General features: G+C 41.2%; 1 long non-coding RNA gene across 1 annotated transcript in view; it reads left to right on the top strand.

Moving 5' to 3' along the window:
- The window catches only part of LOC140741242 (uncharacterized), a 94,962-nt gene that overhangs the window by 50,382 nt on the left and 22,358 nt on the right, over positions 1-22,222 (top strand). Inside the window, exon 2 of the long non-coding RNA XR_012102039.1 lies at positions 4,443-4,543. This is a non-coding gene — a long non-coding RNA (uncharacterized lncRNA). The remainder of the gene's footprint in view (positions 1-4,442; positions 4,544-22,222) is intronic.

The following is a 22,222-nucleotide window of genomic DNA, read 5'->3' as shown; positions in this document are numbered from 1 at the left end:
GGAGTATTTCTAGTCCAGCTGTAGGTGGTGGATGACAAGATTTTGTTGGTTGCTGTGCTTCTCGTGACTCTTATTGATAGCGAAATCACAATTGAGACCTGATTCAAAAGAGTAGAATTGGAAGAACCTTAATAATGCTTTTTCAGTTGTATAAAGTTCTAGAATGAAAAGACCATATTGAAGTAAGTACTATGTGAACAGAAACAAATGGGGCAGCTATCACATGTAGAAGCATAGCTCATATTGTACCATTTTCACGATGAAGATAGTTACCTGCCTGTTCCTTTCCTGGATCAACAAGAAGTACTTTTTTCAATTAAAAACACACATATCTATTGATGTTTACAAAGTATGTATAGATAGCAATGAAAATACTGTACATCATGTGATCAGAAGATAATAGAACATGAGAGGGGTGTTCCTTACTTTTATTAGAATGCAGTCCACTCTCTTATTTGAATTTCATGCACCTTGTTATTGCTACTCTATGTAGAACATAGCTCTTGTTCTCACGGCCAAGGTCAGCTGCTGTCTCTCTGCTGGGTCCATCTTTGTGTGGTCAAGACTTGCTTTTACCAGGTTCAGATATGGCCCAAGTGCGGAGTGAGAGACACAGAAGCAAGTCAATAGTTCACTAACTTTAATGCAAACAGTGTTAAAGGGAAAATAAAAAAAATACACTGCAGCTGAAAAGAAAATCTAAACATTAAACCAATACCGCTAGTCTTCAGAGTCAGTTGACTCGGAAGTCCAATTTCTCAGGGAAGGCTGGAAGCAAACAGGCAACAAAGCATTGCTGTGCTCTGTTCAAGTCTCGACAAACACTACAACATCAAGTATGGAGTTAAATACTATCACGATTGAATAATAATTAGCTGACACTTGCGTATTCACAAGCGCAATTGCCGTATCTACTGCGCTGCTAAATCCGTGGATGTGACAGGGCCCCCTCTCTAGGCGCAGCCCCTGAGGCTCCACAGACCTGTGTCCACTTGAAGTCCTGGATCAGCAACTTGTCCAAGATGTCCTTCTCCGGGATTCAAGTACATTCTTCTGTAGACGGTTTGGGCCACTCTGCAACTGCCTGAGCTTTACTAGGGTCCACTTGAACACTGGATGGGGTAAGTATAGAGCCCAAAAACGACACCTGGTCTTTATGGAATTCACATTTCTCAGGCTTGGCGTACAGGTCATTTTCAAGAAGGGATCTTAGTACTCTTCGGACATGCTGGACATACTCCTGATGAGAGTGGGGAAAGATAAGGATGTCATCTAAATACACAAACACAAACTGGTTCAACATGTCCCTGAGCACATCGTTAACCAAGGCTTGGAATACAGCGGATAAGGAATAAGGCTTGGCCAGACCAAAAGGCATCACCAGGTATTCATAGTGGCCATTAGAGGTGTGGAAAGCCACTTTCCACTCATCCCCTTCTCCTACGTGTATCATATTGTAAGCATTGCGCAGGTCAATTTAGGAAAATATGGTTACTCCCTGGAGAAGTTCAAATGCAGACACCAGCAAAGGAAGAGAGCAGCAGTTCTTCACAGTGATGTTGTTCAGGGGCTGATAATCGATGCAGGGATGGAGCTTGCTATCTTTCTTGCTCACAAAAAAGAAGCCCGCTCCTCCCGGCGAGGGTGACAGACGGATAAACCCCATGACCAATGCCTCCTTAATGTATTCCTCCATGGCCACCATTTCAGGACGAGAGATGGAAAAGAGCCGGCCCCGGGGAGGACTAGTGCCAGGTAGGAAGTTTATGGCACGGTCGTATGGCCAGTGTGGGGGCGGGGTGCTGGCCTTTCTTTTACTAAAAACTTAAATGAGACCCTTATATTCAGCCGGAATCCCAGACAGGTCCACATCGTTAGCTGACACAGGAGGGATTCATGGAATGGAGCTTGAGTTGGACCCAGACAGGCATGCCGGTCCCCACTCCTGGACCTTCAGAGACCAATCGATCGGTGGGTTATGTCCGGATAACCAGGGGAGACCAAGTACCAGTGGCAGTTCAGGTGAATTAACCAGATAGAAAGATATTTCTTCATGATGGTTGCCTTTGAACACCGGTTGGAGGGGTTGGGTGGAAAGGTTGACCGTCCAGCGCCTTGACGTTGATCTTTTCTCTCAATTCCTGAGTTGGAATTCCCTATCTTTGAATGAGAGAGATGTCCATGAGATTCCCGGCTGCACCAGAGTCAATAACTGGCTTAAGTTCATGGGTCCAAGACCTCCAGGACAAGGAAGCTGCGAGCATTACAGAATGAGGGGAAGCTGACTGAAGAGAGAACCGACCCGTCAGGATTCCCCTCCCTGCTGACGGGTATTCTCTTTCACTGGACGCCCGGAACATGCTGCCCGGAAGTGTCCTGGATCACCGCAATAGAGGCAGGAACCTGTTCTCTGGCGCTGCTCTCATATCTCCTGAGGCGGGTGCATGCACCCCACTTGCATAGGCTCCTCCGTGTCCGTGGGCTGGGTGCTGGGTGGTGAGGGAGTGGAAGAGGGCGAGGAAAGATGATGATCAGGTGAGGGAGAGGGAGAGGGCAAGGGAAGATGGTGATCTGGCAGCGTGTAGGAAGTTTGAAACATTCTTTCCCTGCGCCACTCAGTTACCCGGTTGGCAACTCGAATAGCCAGATTAATCAGGTCATCCAGACTGTCCTGCTCGTCCCAGACAGTGATCTCATGCTGGATCCTTGTGTTCAATCCAAGCAGGAAGGCAGTGATGAGAGATCACTCATTCCATCCCGTCTCTACTGCAAGGGTATGAAATTTGACTGCATAGGCTCTCACCGTTCCTCTGCGTTGGCGCAGGTCCAAGAGTCAGTGGGCAGCCTCCTGACCCCGTACTGAAGATGAAAAACTCTCCTTAACTCCGCCATGAAATGTCGGAACAACTGGGCTGCGGGGTATCCTTACTCCCGTAAAGTGTTGAACAGGGTGAGTGGAGGTCTGTCAAGAAGATTGACCATGTACGCCAGTTTTAGTGCATCATCACCAAAACGACTAGGCTGGGCTTGGAATCTCAGCTCGCATTGGGTAATAAAATTCCTGCAGCCATCAGGATCACCAGAATATCTGCCTGTTGATGGAATACTCAGTTCCTGTATGGTTGTGGGAGTCGGCTCTGGTCCGGGCATGGGAGTGGGAGCATTAGTAGCAGGGATTGTCGGGGCAACAGAAAAGGAAGACCTGTGAGATGCTGGGAGTGGGACTGAGGCGGCCTGAGGCTGCTGAAATGAGCTGGCGAGACGTTAATGGCTGTCAGCTGATGCTGGCTGTTCACAGTAAGTTCGTGGATGGGGACCCTGAGTGTGGAAATCGCAGACACCTGAGTCCGATTGTCTGTGGTGAGCTGTTGAACAGTTGTGGCTAAGGATGATACCTGTTCCTCTAAGTGAGACTGGGTTATCTGCCTCATTGCCTCCATAACTTCACTGAGAACAGATTCCATTGCCTGTAGCTTGTCTCCTACCTGACCAGTGAATCTCACGGCCAAGGTCAGCTGCTCTCTCTCTGCTGGGTCCATCATTGGATTTTCCCTCAGCCTTTTCTTCTCCAAAAAAAAGTCTCACCAATCTATTTTGTGACTGCAAGTACTTTATACCAGGAACTAGTCTCATAAACCTTGTCCACTGTCTTCATGTTCTTCTTGAATACATAGAAAGCATAGAACACATGGCCAACTATGTTTGTGCAGAAGACAATGCCAAATTAAACTAAATCTTTCCTGATAGCAGATGATCCACATCCCTCTATGCTCTGCATATACATGTACCTATCTAAAAGCCTCTTAAATGCCACTATTGTATCACGTTCAAAGCATCTACCATTCTGTGTAAAAAAAAAACTTGCCCCCCCACCCCACCCCATAAATAAGTACCTGAGATGTCTGCCCTGAGAAGAAAATTTTAACTGGCTGACACACTTGAGCATAAACAAGTGAGGTTGGACTAGTGTTTATGAAGGTTTAGCATAATTTTCTTGCTTTTATGCTCTCTACCTCTGTTTCTAAAGCCCAGACTGTGTAAGCACTATTAACCTTTTTCTCAGCTTGTCTTGCCTCTTTCAATGACTTGAATGTAACCAGGCCCTGTACTCATGGCATAAAGTCAGTGCATGAGCAAGTAAGTATAAAATGGTTTAATGTCTTTGAAATAGATAAAACACCAGGCTGTGATGAAATATAAATATAAAGCAGGCTTTTAGAAGGAACGAGGGAGGAAGTTTCAGACACATTTTAAATAGTTTTACCACTCCTCCCTTGTGACTGAAATGCTGCCAAAAGGTTGGAGGATCTGCTAACATTGCGCTGACAGACGAGACTGCAGAAGCTCAGTTCAGAATGTGTCATGCCACCTTATGTCCTGATAGAAGGTCAGGACATAAACTGAAACTGAAACGTTGACTCTCTATCCCTTTGCCTCCACAGATGTCGCCCGAACTGCTGAGATCCTCCAGCAGCTTGTTCCTTTTTTGGAAATTCTGTGCTGTTGATTAAGAAGAAGGAAGTGAAGAACCAAATTTTCATAGGTTAGTGAGTGGTAGTTAAAATTCTCATTTGGGAAGATGGTTACTGTGCTGTATCTCTAAATAAATAAATATTTTCAAGGACAGCATTGTAAACAAATTGCATCTTGTGGTATACATGTCTGGACACGCCCCTCTGCTGACTGCTCCTGTGGCTCCTCCCACAGACCCCTGTATAAAGGTGATTGGGGCACTGCTCCTCCCTCAGTCTTCGACATGTCGTGCTCCATTTTGCTGTTAATAAAAGCCTATCGTTCACTTCCAGTCACCTAGAGTTATTGATGGTGCATCACATCTACAAAGCATGGATTATTGAGCCACACCAGGGGATTGGCTGCTCAAGAAATATATCTTGTAAAGTGAGGTGAACATCAGATGTTGTATACAAGACGTAGCATAAGGGGCGTATGTTAATAGGTCTACATCAAACTGGGCAACACTAGCTAAGTTGCACTCATTGGCCAGATAGTTGGGTGCCTCCTGTAATTAATAAAGTGGCCATTGAGTGTGTGTTTGTGGTCTTCTGCTGCTGTGGCCCAACCACTCTAAGGTTTGACATTTTGTGCATTCAGAGATGCTTTTCTGCACACCACTGTTGTACTGAGTTACTGTCACTTTCCTGTCAGCTTGAACCACTCTGGCCATTCTCCTCTGACCTCTTTTATTAACAAGGCCCACAAAACTGGATGATTTTATTTTTACACCATTCTCTGTAAACTCTAGAGACTGTTGTGCATGACAACCCTAGATGAACAGCTTGAGATACTCAAACCACCCAGTCTGGTATCAACTATCATGCACTAAGCCACTTAGATCACTTATCTTCTCCATTCTGATGTTTGGTCTCCACAACTGAAGCTCTTGACCGTGTCTGCATTGAATTATTGCCACATGATGGGCTGATTAGATATTTGCATTAAGAGCGGGTGTATAGATGTACCTAATAAAGTGGCCACTGTGTTCATTTTGCACCATTAATTTTCAACATTAATTTTGGATGTCTGGTTTCTTTGTTGGCAGATGCTTGCGAATTATTTGTCCCAGCAACTGTGTTTAAACATTCAGAGATGTTTCCCATATGTAACTCAATGTTATTGTCAGTGTATATTATATATTACCAGACTGAAAATATTGAAGTAAACAAAGAAATTGTGTACTGAAAATGATTTTTTTTTGTTTTTTGTTATGTGTGGGGAGGAGGGATTCAGTGAGTTGATGATCGTGCTACCTTTCTTTTCTTTCCTGGTTTCGTGGCTATCTGGAGAAGAAGAATTTCGGAGTTGCATACTTTGATAATAAATGAACTTTGAACCTTTGTAGTGATCACCTATTATCACCTTTGTTCTTAAGAGTATAAAATCTAGATGTACTTTGAGTTTGGGATACTCTACTGAGAATCTCTGCTTACTTTGATGAATAAAGAACTTTATATCTCTCAGCTTCAGTGACTCAGATCACAGTCACAATAGACAGCAAGCCACAGGAAGCTGTGGTTACTTGGGGTACAGAAGAACCTGATGGAATTTAATTCTGAGAAGTGTGAGTCATGCATTTGGAAGATGTTTCACTGAGGTTTTAAAAGGTAGCAAACAAGGTGGGTACACAGACGTATGGGATGTTTTCCTTAGACACAGAGGTAAAACAGGTAGCCTATGTTGTAAGTGTATAAAGGAATCCAAAGGTGTAGTACAACATTCCATTCCGGTCACCACAGTAAAGGAAAAATGTAAATGCACTGGAGTGGGTGTGGAAAATATTTATAGGAATGTTGCCAGAAGTGAAATGTTGCAGCTACAGCTATAAGAGAGTCTATAACACAGAGAGTGGTGAATCTGTGGAATTCTCTGCCACAGGAAACAGTTGAGGCCGGTTCATTGGCTATATTTAAGAGGAAGTTAGATATGGCCCTTGTGGCTAAAGGGATCAGGGGGTATGGAGAGAAAGCAGGTACAGGGTTCTGAGTTGGATGATCAGCTATGATCATACTGAATGGCGGTGCAGACTCAAAGGGCCGAATGGCCTACTCCTGCACCTATTTTCTATGTCTATCTATCTATGTAAGAAGTTGGGATAAATGAGAACTGTTTTCTGTGGACAGAAACGTCATAGGGGAGAGTAACTGAGAGTATTTTGACTGGCCGTATCACTGCCTGGTATGGGAACCGTACTTCCCTCAATCACAGGACTCTGCAGAGTGTATGCCCAGATGCCCAGCGCATCTGTAGATGTGAACTTTCCACTAGTCAGGATATTTACAGAGACCGGTGCATAAAAAGATCACTGGGGACCCGAGTCACCCCAACCACAAACTGTTCCAGCTGCTACCATCCAGGAAACGGTGCCACAGCATAAATAGTCTCTGGGGCAGCTTCTTCCACCAGGCCATCAGACTGATTAATTCATGCTGATACAATTGTATTTCTATGTTATATTGACTGTCCTATTGTACATACTATTTATTATAAATTACTATAAATTGCACATCGCACATTTAGATGGAGATGCAACGTGAAGATTTTTATTCCTCACGCATAATGTAAGTAATAAAGTCAATTCAGTTCAATAGAATGGATATACCCCCTTAGTAGCAGGAACAAAAACTGGGTATAAATGTGAATTGGTAGATGCAATAGCGAGGAGATAATGAAGAACTTTTCACACAAAGAAGGATAGGAATCTGGAACTCACTGCATAAAATGGTGGTGGAGAATGATATCATGATATTTCAAAATGACTTGGATGTGTATTTGAAGACTCATAGCATGCAGGACTGTGGACACAGTGTGGGAAGGAGGGATTAGGGTGGCTGGCTCTTCTATGACTTACAGAGATGCGATGGGCCAAATGGCTTTCCATGTAATATGTTCATCATTCCATAATCGTACATCTCCTGGATCTGAGAGAGAAGCAAAATAAATGATTGCCAGCTGCAGAATGTCCCTTCATTTACCCAAAAATCAAAATTTCTTTCAATGTTTTATACCATAGTTTTGAGTATAAAATTGAGGAAGGTACAGTACATCATGTCCATATAAGGGGGAATAAGTCCAAACTGCCTACCCATCCTCCAGTCATTAGTTTACTTTTCGTCAACACAGTTTGCTGGAAGTGTCATCAATTATACCATTAATAACTTGTTCATTGATGTTTTCTGAGCTTGCCAGTACTATTCCGCTAAAGACTTCATTATAGCTTTCATCCACACATACACCAAAGAAGCTGTATTCTAGAAGTGAGGAGCTTCACTTGACAACAAGGCAACACTTGATCAAATAGGCCATAGGGATCCCTGGTAAAACTAAGCCAGCAGGCGTTGCGATGGAAACTCTCCAACATTTACGGTTACTTAACAACGGAGGAAGTCTGTAGTTATTTGAAGTCAATCAATCCAGTTCTGGATATCATTCCAAGAATTTTACAGGACAATGCCCATTTCCTAACACTTCATCATCCTTTCATCATTTGCAGAAGATAGAACAATAGAGCCTTTCAACTCATAATTTCTGTGCTGACAATTACATTCAATGATGATTAGACAATGTGCAATTTCAACAGGTGCACACAGCAAGGCCTAGATAATATTCAGACAGAAGCAAGTTACGACCGTGCCACACAAATAACCCACAATAAATAGCAGGGAAGTTACTGGGGAATCTCTAAACATTTAACCTTAACATTACCATTGCAAGATTCCCAACATCAACACACTGGAAGCCAACATTGATCAAAAACTCAAAATAAAAATCAGAAAGCTGGCTCTTCTAAAGATAATACTGTAATGAATAATTTTTTGGGCCAATTAAATATTCCTGTACTTTCTGCTGCTAATCAAAAGCAGTTGGATCAACCTATTTTTTATGAGGAAATTGCTGAGGCTGTATGCTCTTTGCATTCTGGGAAGACTCCAGGTCCTGATGGATTTTCTGGAAAATTTTACAAGGCTTTTTCCTCATTGCTTATACCTTATTTATGTTCTATCTTTTCGGATTCCTTTATGTTGGGTAGGCTGCCACAGTCTTTTTATGAAGCTACTAGCTCACTTGTTCTTAAAAGAATAAGAACCCAACTGAATGCTCTTCATATAGACCAATCTTTTTACTTAACATTGATTCTAAAATCCTACCCAAAGTTTTGGCTTGTAGACTTGAAAATATTTTACCACCTATCATATCTGATGATCAGGCTGGATTTATTAAAAATCAATATTCCCATTTTAATATACATCATTTATTCAATGCTACGTATTCTCCTTCTAAGGAGATATCGGAATGTGTGATACCTCTGGATGCAGAAAAGGCTTTTGATCGGGTTGAATGGGATTATTTACTTAAAACCTTAGAAAAATTAAATTTTGGGCCCGATTTTATGCAATGGATCAAATTACTTTACTTATCCTCCTCTGCTCGGGTTCTTACTAATTTTCAGAATTCTAAACCATTTAAACTCCAATGTGGAACCAGACAAGGGTGCCCTTTAAGCCCTTTACTTTTTGATCTGGCTTTAGAACCTTTAGCTATTGCTTTTCGAGAATTTGATGATATCACTGGTATTCTAAGGAAAGGTTCTACCCACAACGTTTCGCTTTATGCTGATGACCTATTGCTTTTTATTTTTAATGTTGAGACCTCGTTACCTCCTATGCTTTCTTTACTCTCCTACTTCAGCCAGTTTTCAGGATATAAATTGAATTTACGTAAGAGTGAACTTTTTCTCTTGAATAATTTGGTACCAATTAATACCAACCTTCCTTTTAAAATTCTAAGAAATCAATCACCTATTTGGGTCTAACAGTTACTAAGAATTATAAACACCTATTTAAATAAAATGTTCTTACCCTAATGAAATTGTGAAAAGGGCGTTATCCAATTGGTCTCCACTCTCTCAATCGTTGATTGGTCAAATTAATTCTATTAAAATTAAAATCTTGTCTAAATTTATATACCTTTTTCAGGCCTTACCTGTTTTTATTCCTAAGTCTTTTTTTGATTCTCCTGATTCAATTCTATCTTCTTATATATGGAAGAAAAAAACATTTTCGATTAAACAAAGTCCACTTTCAAAAAGCTAAAAAGAATGGTTTAGCTTTACCAAATTTTAGGTTCTATTACTGGGGCAGTCAATATACAAAATCTTACGTTCTGGTCATATTACATTAATCATGAAGACTTTCCAGTATGGGTCTCTTTGGAAGCTAATTCTGTTAGGAAATTTTCTATTATCTCTCTTCTTGGATCCTTACTTCCTTTATCTTTAAATAAATTAACTGACAATTTGGTAGTTAAGCATACTTTGAGGATCTGGTTCTGGTTACAATTTAGAAAATATTTTGGTTTATTGAGATTTTCTCTTTCTAGTCCCATTTTTTCTTATTTTTTTTAAACCTTTTATGACCGACGTGGTTTTTAAAGAATAGGATAGATTGGGTATTAAGTGCTTCCAAGATTTGTTTGTTGGAGGGAATCTCTCTTCTTTTGAGCAATTGTCAGCTGAATATAATCTACCAAAAACCCACTTTTTTTCGATATCTACAGATTAGAGACTTTCTGCGATCTCAATTACATACATTTCCTATGAGTCCTCACAAGAACTTATTAGATGTAATTTCTAATTTGAATCCTTTTCATAATGGCTCAATATCCAATATTTATGACAAGCTGTTGTGAATGAGAGGGGCTCCTTTAGACAAAATTAAAAAAGCCTGGGAACAGGATTTACAGATTTCAATTTCTGAAGAGACTTGGAATGTAATTTTTAAATTGGTTAATACCTCATCACTATGTGCTCGCCACTCCCTCCTACAATTTAAAGTGGTCCACAGGGCTCACATGTCCAAAGAAAAGCCATCTCGTTTTTATGCGGATATATCTCCCTGTTGTGATAGATGTAACAATGGAGAGGCTTCACTAATTCATATGTTTTGGACATGACTGAGTCCTGAAAAATACTGGAGGGAAGTATTCCAAACCTTTTCTGTACTTTTTAAAGTAAATTTTAAGCCTAACCCTTTGACCGCCATGTTTGGTATTGTTGGAGAAAGAGGCATAACTTTGGTGTCATCTGATTTGCATGTATTGGCCTTTATTTCTCTTATAGCTAGGCGGGCAGTGTTGCTTAAAAGAAAGGATGTTGCTCTGCCTACTCACGCTCAATGGTTACGTGATGTTATGTCACGCTTAAATTTAGAGAAGATCCGTTGTTCAATTTCTGATTCTAATCAAGACTTTCAAACACTGTGGGGACCTTTTTTGAACTGTTTCCAAAACCTTTGATCTGGCATTAAAGTACAGATGTTGGCTAATAACATAAGTCACTATGTGATAAGGAGTTTTTTGGTCTTTCTTTTCTTTACCAAACAGCTTCGATCTTGGTTGTGGATTTAGATTCTTTTTTTTATAATAAAATGAATAAAACTATTATAATTCAATTTAATTCATTTGTTTGATTACGAATATGGGGTACTGTGATTGCAATAGCATGATTTAAATATAGTGCATTTTGTACTGTTCGATCTTTTTTTCAATTCATAATATGTATCCTCATGAATTCTGTACTTTCCTATGTGAAATTTAATAAAAATATTGGATGGGAAAAAGCGGGAGATGCTGAAAATCTGAAATGAAAACAGAAAAAGCTGGAAATACTCAGTAGGTCAGACAGCATCTACAGTATAGCCTCATCCATATAGATACTGCTTGATCCACGGTGAATTTCCAGCATTTCCTGTTTTTAGATTAGATTTCCAGCATCTGATTTTTTTTGATTTTCAATTACTGTTGAATTCACTTCTACTTCTCTCATAAATACCAATCTTACGAAAACTCAGCTGCTCTCTCCAGATGGTTCTCCATCTGTGTCTTTCTCCTTGTTCATCCCAGACAAGTGTTTCTCTTCTTGTCCCTGTTATGTTTAGTGTTTTAATATTTCCTGTTCATATTTTGACACCACTAGCTGAATCGCCTATATAAACACTGTGGTTTCAAGAGGAAGTCAGAAGGTAGGTACCTGTGGTTTGTGACTCGCCTCTTGACATTCAAAAGCCTTTCCACATCAATGAAACTCAAGTTTAGAGAAACTTGATCACATCAATGGAACTCAAGTTTAGAGAAACTTAATGTGTTCAAGCCAAATCACCATGATTTAATATTGAAACTTATGAGTTTATGCACTTTGATTCAAGGAATCTAAAGGCAGATTAATTGGAGAAAGATTGTAGCTAAGCAAGGTATAGTGGGATCTAGTTGTTAGGATATAGTACAGCACAACACCGAAACAGGCTCTTCAGCCCACAGTTCTGTGCTGAACAAATTAAATTAGTAATCAAATGGCCAATTATATCAATCCCTTCTGTCTACACAAAGTCCATACCATTTCATTCCTTCACATTCATGTACCTATCTAAACATCTCTTAAAAATCCCCAGTGTATCTGCCTCTCCCATCACCCCAGGCAGTGCATTCCTGACATCCACAACTTAACCCTAACGTATCCTTTGAACTTATCTCCTCTGGTATTAGGCATTTCAACCTTGGGAAAAAGACATTGCCTGTCTTCTCTGTCTATGTCTCTCATAATCTTATAAACCTCCATCAGACCTCCCCTCAGCTCCAGAAAAAAGCAGCCCAAGCTTGTCAAACCTCTCATCCTCACACCCTCTAATCCTGATAAACCTCTTCTGCACCCGTCCTATAATGGGGCAACCAAGACTGTGTGCAATACTCCAGATGTGGCCTAACTAGAGTTTTATAAAGCTGCAACATAACTTGCTGACTTTTGAACTCAGTGTCTCGACTAATAAAGGCAAACATGCCATATGCCTCCTTAACCACTCTGTGGAGCCACTTTCAAGGAGTTATGAACTTGGACCCTAAAATCCTTCCACTCATCAACACTGTTGAAAGACTTAACAGTGTACTGTCTCTTTACATATGACATACAAATGTGATGCTTCACATTTGGCTGGGTTAAACCCCATATGACATTTCTCCATCCTTATCCGCAACTAATCTATACCCTGTTGCTTTCTTTGTCATTCTTCTACACTATCCGCAACACCATCGATCTCCATATCATCTGCAAACTTACTAACCCACCACTCTACATTGTCATCCAGGTCACTTATAGCACATACATCGCAAACAGCAGAGGTGCATGCAGAACAGCACTAATCACAGACCTCCAGCTGGAGTAAGGCCCTGGCTTCTGTGGGCAAGCCAGTTCTGAATCGAAATGGCCAATTCCTCATGAATCTTCTGGATGAGCCTCCCACAAGGGACCTTGTCAAACATCGTATAGACAACATACACCTTCATTACTTCATCAAAAAACTCAATCATTCGTAATTTCTTGACTCACCCTGCACAAAGCCATGCCTGCTTTACCTAACTTGGCCATGATTTTCCAGATGCTCAGATCCCATTCCTAACAATTCTCTCAGTAACATCCCTACCACTGACATTAAACTCTCTGGTCTATAGTTCCCAGAATTATAGAACAATATTAGCTACTTGCCGTTCCTCCAGGACCCTGCCTGAGCCAGACAGGACACAAAGATATTGGTCAAGGTTTCAGCAATTTAATTTCTTGCCTCACAAGGGTGCATATACCTGTCTGGTCCTCACTGTGAGAGGATGGCCCAGGCACCCATGTCAGATGTGTCCACCTCTACCACCAAGGATCCGGAGGGGTTCGGGTGACAGTTTGGGTTCGGGAGCAGTGGCGAAGCATCTCTTGAGCTCCTCGAGGACTCTGCAGCAGCAGACCAGGTTATCTGTGAGGTACTGTAGCTGAGGTGAGAGGAGTGGTGATGTGGCTGTAGTTTCTGATGAAGCGGTGGCAGGAGTTGGAGAAGCCTAAGAAACCCTGTAGCTATTTGAGGGAGCGCACTTTGAGCCATTCAATGATGGCATGTACTTTCTCTGGCTTCATGGCTATACCTTAGGGTGAAAGGATGTAACTCAGGAAGGAAATGACGACATTTTTCTGACTTGCAGTACAGCTGGTTTTTGATGAGTCTTGGGGGTCTTTGGAGAAGATGAGGATGCTGTTGAGGTAGTCAAACACATACCTGTGCATCAACTCTCAGAGGATCTCGTTGATGAAGGATTGGAAAATGGATAGACTGTTGGAAAGTCTGAAAGGCATCACCAAGTATCTGCCATGGCCAGTGGGTGTTATGAACACTGTCTTCCACTCATCCCCCTGGCAGATATGGATCCATAGACCCAGTTTTGTGAAGATTGGGGCCCTGCCAAGTGTTTAAAATGCATTATCCATCAAGGGAAAGGGTAATGGTTCTTAATGGTGATCTTGTTGAGTAGTAGATGGTACTTGATGCAGGGATGGAGAACCCCATCTTATTTTTTTGACAAAGGAGAATCCTGCACTTGTTGGGGAGAGGGACAGTTGAATGAAGCCGTGTGGTAGTGCTTTGGTGATGTAGTCATTCAGTGAATGTGTCTTAGGAGGGGAGAGGAAGAACAGGTGACCTCAGGGAGAGGTAATGCCCATGAGGGGGTTGATCACAGTCACGCGGTCTGGAAGGTGGCAGTGTGCTGGCTTCCCTTTTATTGAAGCTGATGGCTAAGTCACGGTATTCCTTTGGGGGCTCAGTGAGGTCGAGGGTTTCCTCAGTCTCCACACATTTACAGGGTGTAGTCATTTGAGGCTAAGGTTGAGGTTTGTCCCCAACTCAGCAGTGAACCAGATGACTGGGTGAACTGAGGGTCATGGATGGAGAGCCAGGATGTGAGGAATGTTGGGTGTGTCAATCCGGAGGAATTGCACAGACTTGCACTGCTCTCCGACGCTCATCTGCAGAAGCCATGTGTACACAGAGGCCACAAAAATAAAGCAAGGGTCCACAATTCAAGAGTAAGCAGATACTCAGCGCAACGGGGTAACTGAAGCCCAAGAGCAGCTGGTTGAGGCTGGTTTGTTCAGTGGATGGGAGGTGGGTTTAAATAGGCTGCAGATCATGACTTAGAAACAAGTGGCAGGTGACTCCTGCTCATTGGATGGAGACTGGGAGGAGCCAGCATATGCAGGCCTGACAGGGAATTGTAGTACAATCCCATCAGAGTAATTGTAACCTTCCTATTTTTGATTTCTACCCACATGGACTCAGAGAATGAGCCCTCTACTAAGTCCCGTCTGAGTGCAGCTGTGATATTGTCCCTGATTCATTGTTCAACTTTCTCCCCATCTCTCTATCTTTTCTAAGACATCAAAACCCTGGGACGTTAGGCACCCACTCCTGTCCCTCTCTCAACCAAGCACATAAAATTCCTGAGGGGACAGACGCTAAACTAAATGACGAATATGGAAAGAACACAGTTCTCAAAAACATGAAATGTATTAATTAGAACTAACCGATTGACAGTTTTGTTGACATAATGTATTTTATAAATAATAAATAATTTTATTTGCATGTAGCAATTTCAATGGAATAAAAGCATTAATTATTGATATAATTGATGGGAACATTTTAATGGGCCTTGGCAACTGTGTAACAGTTATATGAAGCTCCACTGATTGTATGAGGGAAGAACGTGCACCATGCAAACCAGGTAGTTCCCAGAATTTATCTGCAGTTTGTATAGTATCGGCTGAGTTTTAAATCTCCACCAGTGGTTAAAGTTCTTGCTCCTACTTGCTATTAAGATGCCTTGCAAAGTATGCAAATGACATATTGACTTAATGTATCTTTTTTTTGTTAATCTTCAATAATATTATTAAAATGAAAGTATGCAGATATGGACAGTAGGAGAGGCCTGGATGAAGCTTGGCTCTGTTACACTCCAGAAACAGAGGTCTGGGTTATTCCCTTCGGCCAGAGGAGGACAGGGATGCAACCAATCCGCTGGATCACAAGGAGAGGGAGCAAATTAAAGAAGCCAAGTAAGTCCTTTATATTTTTTATATGGAATGTTAATTCTTGCTCTTGGATTGAGGCCTGAGCAAGAGAGATAACAATGTGAGTGCATTAGTAAGCACGGACAATTCATTCCATGGCAGGTCCCTTCAGTAGTAGAATGCATAGGAATTCACCAGGCCTATTTCCTACCTTTACTAACACCTTCAGAAATGAGTCGCTGGTGAACTTCCTTTCGATGAAGGAGTTGGAGACGGGAACCCCACATGCATAGGAATCAGCCTTCTAGCTCTGTTTTCATAGTTTATTCCTCTTTTGCATCCCTTATTGTTCACAGATAGAGCAAGGAAATCTCCACCAAGCGTGCTGATAATGTGATATTTCAGACAGCAATTAATGCCTACAAGAAGATACATTAGCAAGGAATCGATGCCTTTAATGATAAAATAGATTCCTTAAGGTTATTATGGCTGGGAGAGTGGGTGGTAGTGAGGTTAAGCTTCCATTACCTCTTAAATGCTCCCAAATAGTCTCAAATGGCCTTTGACATCCAAGTCCAGCCGCTGGCCTTCATATGTAGCTTAGCTACTAAGCCTGCTGGAACTGTTTCTACCGACAGGAGAAGGATCAAAACAGGGTAACTCTCATGGCCAAATCAGTCGCTTTGGGCAGATGGGGCTTGTCATCGATGGGCAGTTGGCAGCTCATCTAGGAGAAGGAAAACTCTGATATCAATCTTCTGCTGCCTTGCAGTTATACCCGCTCATGGGGAAGGCTTCAGGAATAAATCCCGAAGAAAAGTCCGGAGCTGGTGTCCCTAAGGCAGTGCTGACAGGCAACTCTGGTGGCAAACTGCTTCGGTGTCTGTCATTCAGCTGCACGGAAAAGGGCAGCTTGCCGTAATGACGGCAGCCTGCTCCCCCCATGACATTCGGCCCGGGCTTGCGTATCACATGGACAGCCAGGAGGCAACATCCATAGTTGACCCCAAACAATGGAGGGCTTCAAGGACAAAGCAGAGGGGTATGTGGAGAGGATATAAAGTGTGAGTAGTGAAGGGACTGACAATACTGTGACACCGCTGCCATTAATCGCTCCTGAACTCCTACAATGAGTAATGCTTGACTGCAAAAATATTTGTGGATACAACGTGCATATTGACCAGCTTCTGTTAACCTCACTTCCATTCCCCAACAGCCAGTCACATTTACCCACTCCTCTTTCCTTCATTTTCTTTTTCTATTGACTGCCTTGTCCGATCGTACCTTCAATGCTAGCCTAGTTTCTGTTACAACCAGTAACCTGCTGCCCTGCAACTCACAGCACAGAATGACTGGGTCCACAAGCGTAGAAGGAAAGACTTCTTTCCACAGATGACCTTGACCAGCTCTACATGTTTTACCTATGAAATGCCCATCTCAGCATGAACAGTAGCAGTCTGGGCTGACTAGATGGTAGCCACTATTAGGACCAAGGAGAGAGATTTTGCTGTTTTAACTTCAATTGTGCAAACAGTTAAGTGTCTATTGCTGGCACTGACCACAGGATGGCAGTACTATCTGCGATATTTAAAACATTTTTTTGTTCCGATGGGAATTACTATTAGCCAGCCAGCAAAGAGCAAGATTCATCATGTACGTGATTTGTGACTGTGAGTATTATTTCTGGAATAATGTGCAAAATATAAAGGTTATTTTCCATTTTCTCTCATTCAGAAAGAAAACCCTGTGTTATTTTAATGACAATTTTACTTTTATTTGCGTTAGTACAGCTATAAACAAGCCTGCAAAATAAATCTAATGCCTCGCCTGCAGTTTAATGGAACAGAACTGCTAATTATAAGATATCGTTCCACGTTCATCTTCGTTTACTGCTCTTCTTGGCTCATGGGTATTTCACAAACTTAAACCTGCTAAAAAGTATTTAGTGACAATTATTCTGAATATCAAAGTTCAGGGTAAGTTTATTGTCCAAGTACATATATGCCACTGTATACAGCCCTGAGATTTGCTTTCTTTCAGGCATATTCAGTTAATCCAAGAACCATAGTAGAGTCAATGAAAGATCACACCCAACAGGATGGACAAACATCCAATGTGCAAAAGATAACAAACTGAAAGAAAAAAAATATAAATAAGCAATAAATATTGAGAACATAAGATGAAGAATCCTTGAAAGTGACTCCATAGGTTGTGGGAACAGTTCAGAGATGGGGCTTGTGAAATTATCTCCACTGGTGGTTGAGGGGTTGTAACAGTTCCTAAACCAGAAGGTGTGAATCCTGAGGGTCCTGTACCTTCTTCCTGATAGCAGCAGTGGGTGGGGGACCTTGCTAATGGATGCTGCTTTCCTGTGACAACGCTCTGTGTAGATGTGCTCAGTGGTGGGGAGGGCTTTACCTGTGATGGACTGGGCTGATCCACTACTTTTTGTAGGATTTTCATTTCAAGGTCATTGGAGTTTCCATGCCAGGCTGTGATGCAACCAGTCAATATACTCTCCACCACACAAATATAGAAGTTTGTCAAAGTTTTAGATATCATGCTGAACCTTTGCGCAAATTTTTAAGGAAGTAGAGACACTGCCACACTTTCTTTGTAACTGCATTTATGAGCTTGGTCCAGGAAAATTCCTCTGAGATGGTAACTCCGAGGAGTACACTATAAAGTTGCTACCCTCTCCACCTCTGATCCTCTAATGAGGACTGATTCATAGACCACCAGCTTCTTCCTCCTGATCAACAATCAGCTCCTCGGTCTTGCTGACATTGAGTAAGAGGTTGTTGTTGTGGCACCACTCAGTCTGATTTTCAATCTCCCTCTTATCTGCTGATTCATCACCACTTTTGATTCAGCCAACAACACTGGGGTCATCAGCAAACTAAAATATAGCAATAGCGCTGTGCTTAGCCTCACAGTCATAAGCATAAAGTGAGTAGAGCCGCAGACTAAGCACACAGCTTTATGGTGCACCTGTGCTGATGGAGATTGTGGATGAGATGTTGTCAATCTGAACTGACTGGGGCCTACAAGAGAGGAGATCGAGGATCCAATTGAACAAAGAGGTATTGAGGCCAAGGTCTTGAAGCTTATGGATTAATTTTGAGGGGATGATGGTATCGAATGCTGAGCTGTCATTGATAAAGAGTATCCTGATGTATACATCTTTACTGACCAGATGTTCCAGGGTTGAGTGAAGAGCCAATGAAATGGCATCTGCTGTGCACCTGTTGTGATGGTAAACAAATTGGAGCAGATCCAAGTCACTTCTCAGGCAGGAGTTGATATGGTTCATCACCAACCTCTCAAAGCACTTCATCACAGTGGATGTAAGTGCTACTGGATGATAGTCACTGAGGTAGGCTACCATGTTCTTCCTAGGAACTGATATAATTGAAGCCTGTTTGAAGCAGGTGGGTACCTCAGTTCAAAAGTTCAAAGTTCAAAGTAAAATTTATTATCAGAGTACATACATGTCACCACATACAACACTGAGACTCTTTTTCTGCTGGCATAATTAGCATATCATTAGGAACTGTTAACTGTAAACAAACTGCAAAAGCAATATAAATAAATAGCAATAAATAACAAACATGAAATAACAATATAGCAGAGTCCTTAAATGAGTGTAGCTAGCCTTTTCTTCGAGAGCTTGATGGTTAAGGAGTAGTAACTGTTCTTGAACCTTGTGGTACAAGTCCTGAGGCTCTTGTACCACCTATCATTGAGCCTGATGGTACGTGCTTTCTGGCTTAATCCTTAACAATTCCCAGAGAGTAATAACGTCTGTAGTAATGGGGATCAGAATTAGAAATTTTCTCCATGGCTTCAGCAAAGTACTCTAAAAATAAGGCTGAAGCAGACTCTTGGAACCAAAATGTCCATGTGTGCTGTAATTCTTCATAAATAATGATAATGTCTGTCACAACTTTAGCAACAGCGCCCTCTTGTGATTTGAACTGGATATTCTCATCTCTACATGCCCCACATATTGTACATTTGCAAACTATTTGTTAAAAAAATTGCTTATGAAGTCAAAAAGCATCATTAATTTTTATTCTTCTCATCACCTTCCCATTCGTCAATGAATCAATGTCTATTGTGAATTGAGATTTGAGTTCAAACTTTCAGGATTTTGTAAGTACGATCATAATTATAGATACAACTATAAAGTGTCCTATCATAATTGAGTTTCCAAAGTTCACAAATAGTAATTGATCTCTCGATGTTTGTCAATGCTCATTAATTCTTACAGTTAAGGTGGAGATTGGTAAGTTTTCCTATATTGAGACTGTCAAGGGATGCAGTGTTAGTGGACGTAAGTGTCACTGAGGCAGTTCAGCCACGTTCTTATTGAATGGTTGAGCAAGAACAAGAAATTGAATGGCCTAGTTCTATTTCCTATGTTTTGACATCTGCTGGGCTTGTCCATATTGGTTGGAGGAGTGAGTTACTTTGTGCACGTCTTTATTTGGTTTCCTGACAAGTCATGGTATTTTCAATCAACACCGGGCTTGTTCCAGCTGCCCTGCTACATTCTAAGGCTGGGCACAAAGCACCAAGGACTGTAACCGGTAGAAACAGTACATGAGTTCTTTCAGAAATGTGCTTAGGTGCTGTGGTGATCTATGATTAAGGGAGTGCAGCTATTAGGTACATAAGTGAGCAGAGAGATGGTGTGCTCTGGCCACACTTCTGCTGCCTGGTCTATTTGGGAGAAGCATTTAGAACACAGCCCTGAACAGATATCGAGTCATGGCTGCATGCTCCACAACTCTGCTGGCATGAGAAACAAGCCCCTGCAAACCCTTGCTGATGTAATTGTTTCACCATAAACATTCATAAAACTCAGAAAGTCTGCAGCAAACTGATATAAAGAAGTGTCCACAAACATTCAGTCACTGTCATACAGCTTTTAATGATATCAGTGTGACTTGCCTTGGACAACAATTATTAAGATATCTCAGAAATCTCTCAAAATTATGACATCAAGCTGCTGTTCAACTAATCGTATTGAAAAGTTCTGATCAGGCTCTTGAACCAGAGGGGATAACTTCACTTGCCCCATCACTGAACTGTTCCCATAGCTTATGGACTCACTGTGGTCTCACTTTCTTAATATTTATTGCTTTTTTCCTCCTTTGTGTTTGGACAGGTAGTTGTCTTTTGCACACTGTCCACCCTGTTTGTGCAGTCTTCCATCGATTCTATTATAGCTATCGGTATGCTCACATGGAAATGAATCTCTGGGTTGTATATGGTGAGATACGTGGACTTTGCTAATAAATGTACTTTGAACTTTGAACCACGATATGACAAGCACTATACATAATTTTACAGAAAACAAGGTACAGGTTGGGCATAAAAATGAGCGCAGGTAAAATCTGAATTGTCATTTTAAATTGTCCTTTTTAAAATCAGTGGAATTTTTATCAAGCAACGATGAAATTTGATATTCTACAGATGGATAATTACTTTTCAAGGCTTGTGAACTTGTTCAGCAGTATAAGGTTATTTGTTCATTGAGGATTTGGTGTCTGTGATTTTTTTTAATGATAGAGAAAGTATTTAGAAGTCAAAGTTCTTGTCAATTCAGTGGCTTCATAAAATTGCAATAACTACCTATGGAGGTACAAGGTATCATAACCGGCAACTCTCGGATTTCCAGATTTATGCTTGTGGACTTGCTGTCAGTTTCACTGTGTAATCATGGTGAAAGATGATAATCTACTGTCATTATAAACAAAATATCCCAGCTAATGTGTTTTCACTAACTACATTCTTCTTCCCTCAGCAATAAATTAAAATATCAAGGTGGCGGCTAAACGTGGTTGTGCCAGTCTTTAAAATCCATACGACTCATGCAACTTACTGCTTTTAGTTGCATTTACATTGACACAGCTAGCAAAGACACACCACTGAAAATCCCTTCACATCACATTTTGACCGGCCCACTATGCGAAAAGTTTAAGCACTCCCTCTGAGATACTATTCAAAACAAAATATTCCGTTATTGTGCTTGAGCTCTAAAATACACGTTTATAAAAGAATGCACAGTTGGTTCAAAGGTTTGAATGCTTTTCCTGGGTGCAGACCCAAGAAAAGCACATGTTCAGAGTGCTCCAAAGATTCAATCTAATTCTACAATTGTGTGTTATAACTATCATCTGTGAGCCAGCCAACCAACACTTATTTACAGATTCTGAAACAATTTCAGATTCAATTTGAAGTAAATGCACATAAATATAAAAAAGCATAACAAATGCCTATTAAACATTCGCCTTAACCTTTTTAACAGGCATTATCTAAAATATAAAATACTAGAATGCAGTTTTAAAAATCAATTGCGATTTTTGTCTTCTTAGTTTTGTTGGTCTGCATCTTGATTTTGCTTACTATTTATATTTAATTTACTATTTAATTATACTTACTACATTAATCCCTCAAAAAAAGATTTTTTTTCTCGATTTGATGACTAGTATGAGTAGACGCAAGTTTGAAAAACTGGATTGCCTCTAGCTGAAACTTGGGTTTTAAATCTGACTTAATTAGAAACAGTTCCAATCAATGGGTAACAGTTCAATCAGTGTCAGAAGCTGACAGCAGTGGTATGAGGGCAATCATCCACAGTGATCGAATGCTCAGACGGGCAGCGTCAAAGTAACAAATGCCAGACTCCCTTGACAGATCAGTAGGTCAATGCAATGCACAATATTGTGCTGGCTGCATAAGCAAGACATTCTCATTTGATCCTTTCTGCTTAAGTGACTGATTGGAGTCCTTTCCATCCCTGACTCATGTCGTTGGAGATCA

This window comes from Hemitrygon akajei, chromosome 2 (assembly GCF_048418815.1).
Source record: "Hemitrygon akajei chromosome 2, sHemAka1.3, whole genome shotgun sequence".
NCBI classification, from domain to species: domain Eukaryota; kingdom Metazoa; phylum Chordata; class Chondrichthyes; order Myliobatiformes; family Dasyatidae; genus Hemitrygon; species Hemitrygon akajei.
The sequence above is the reverse complement of the archived record's forward strand: the minus strand, read 5'-3'. Positions and strand labels throughout refer to the sequence as shown.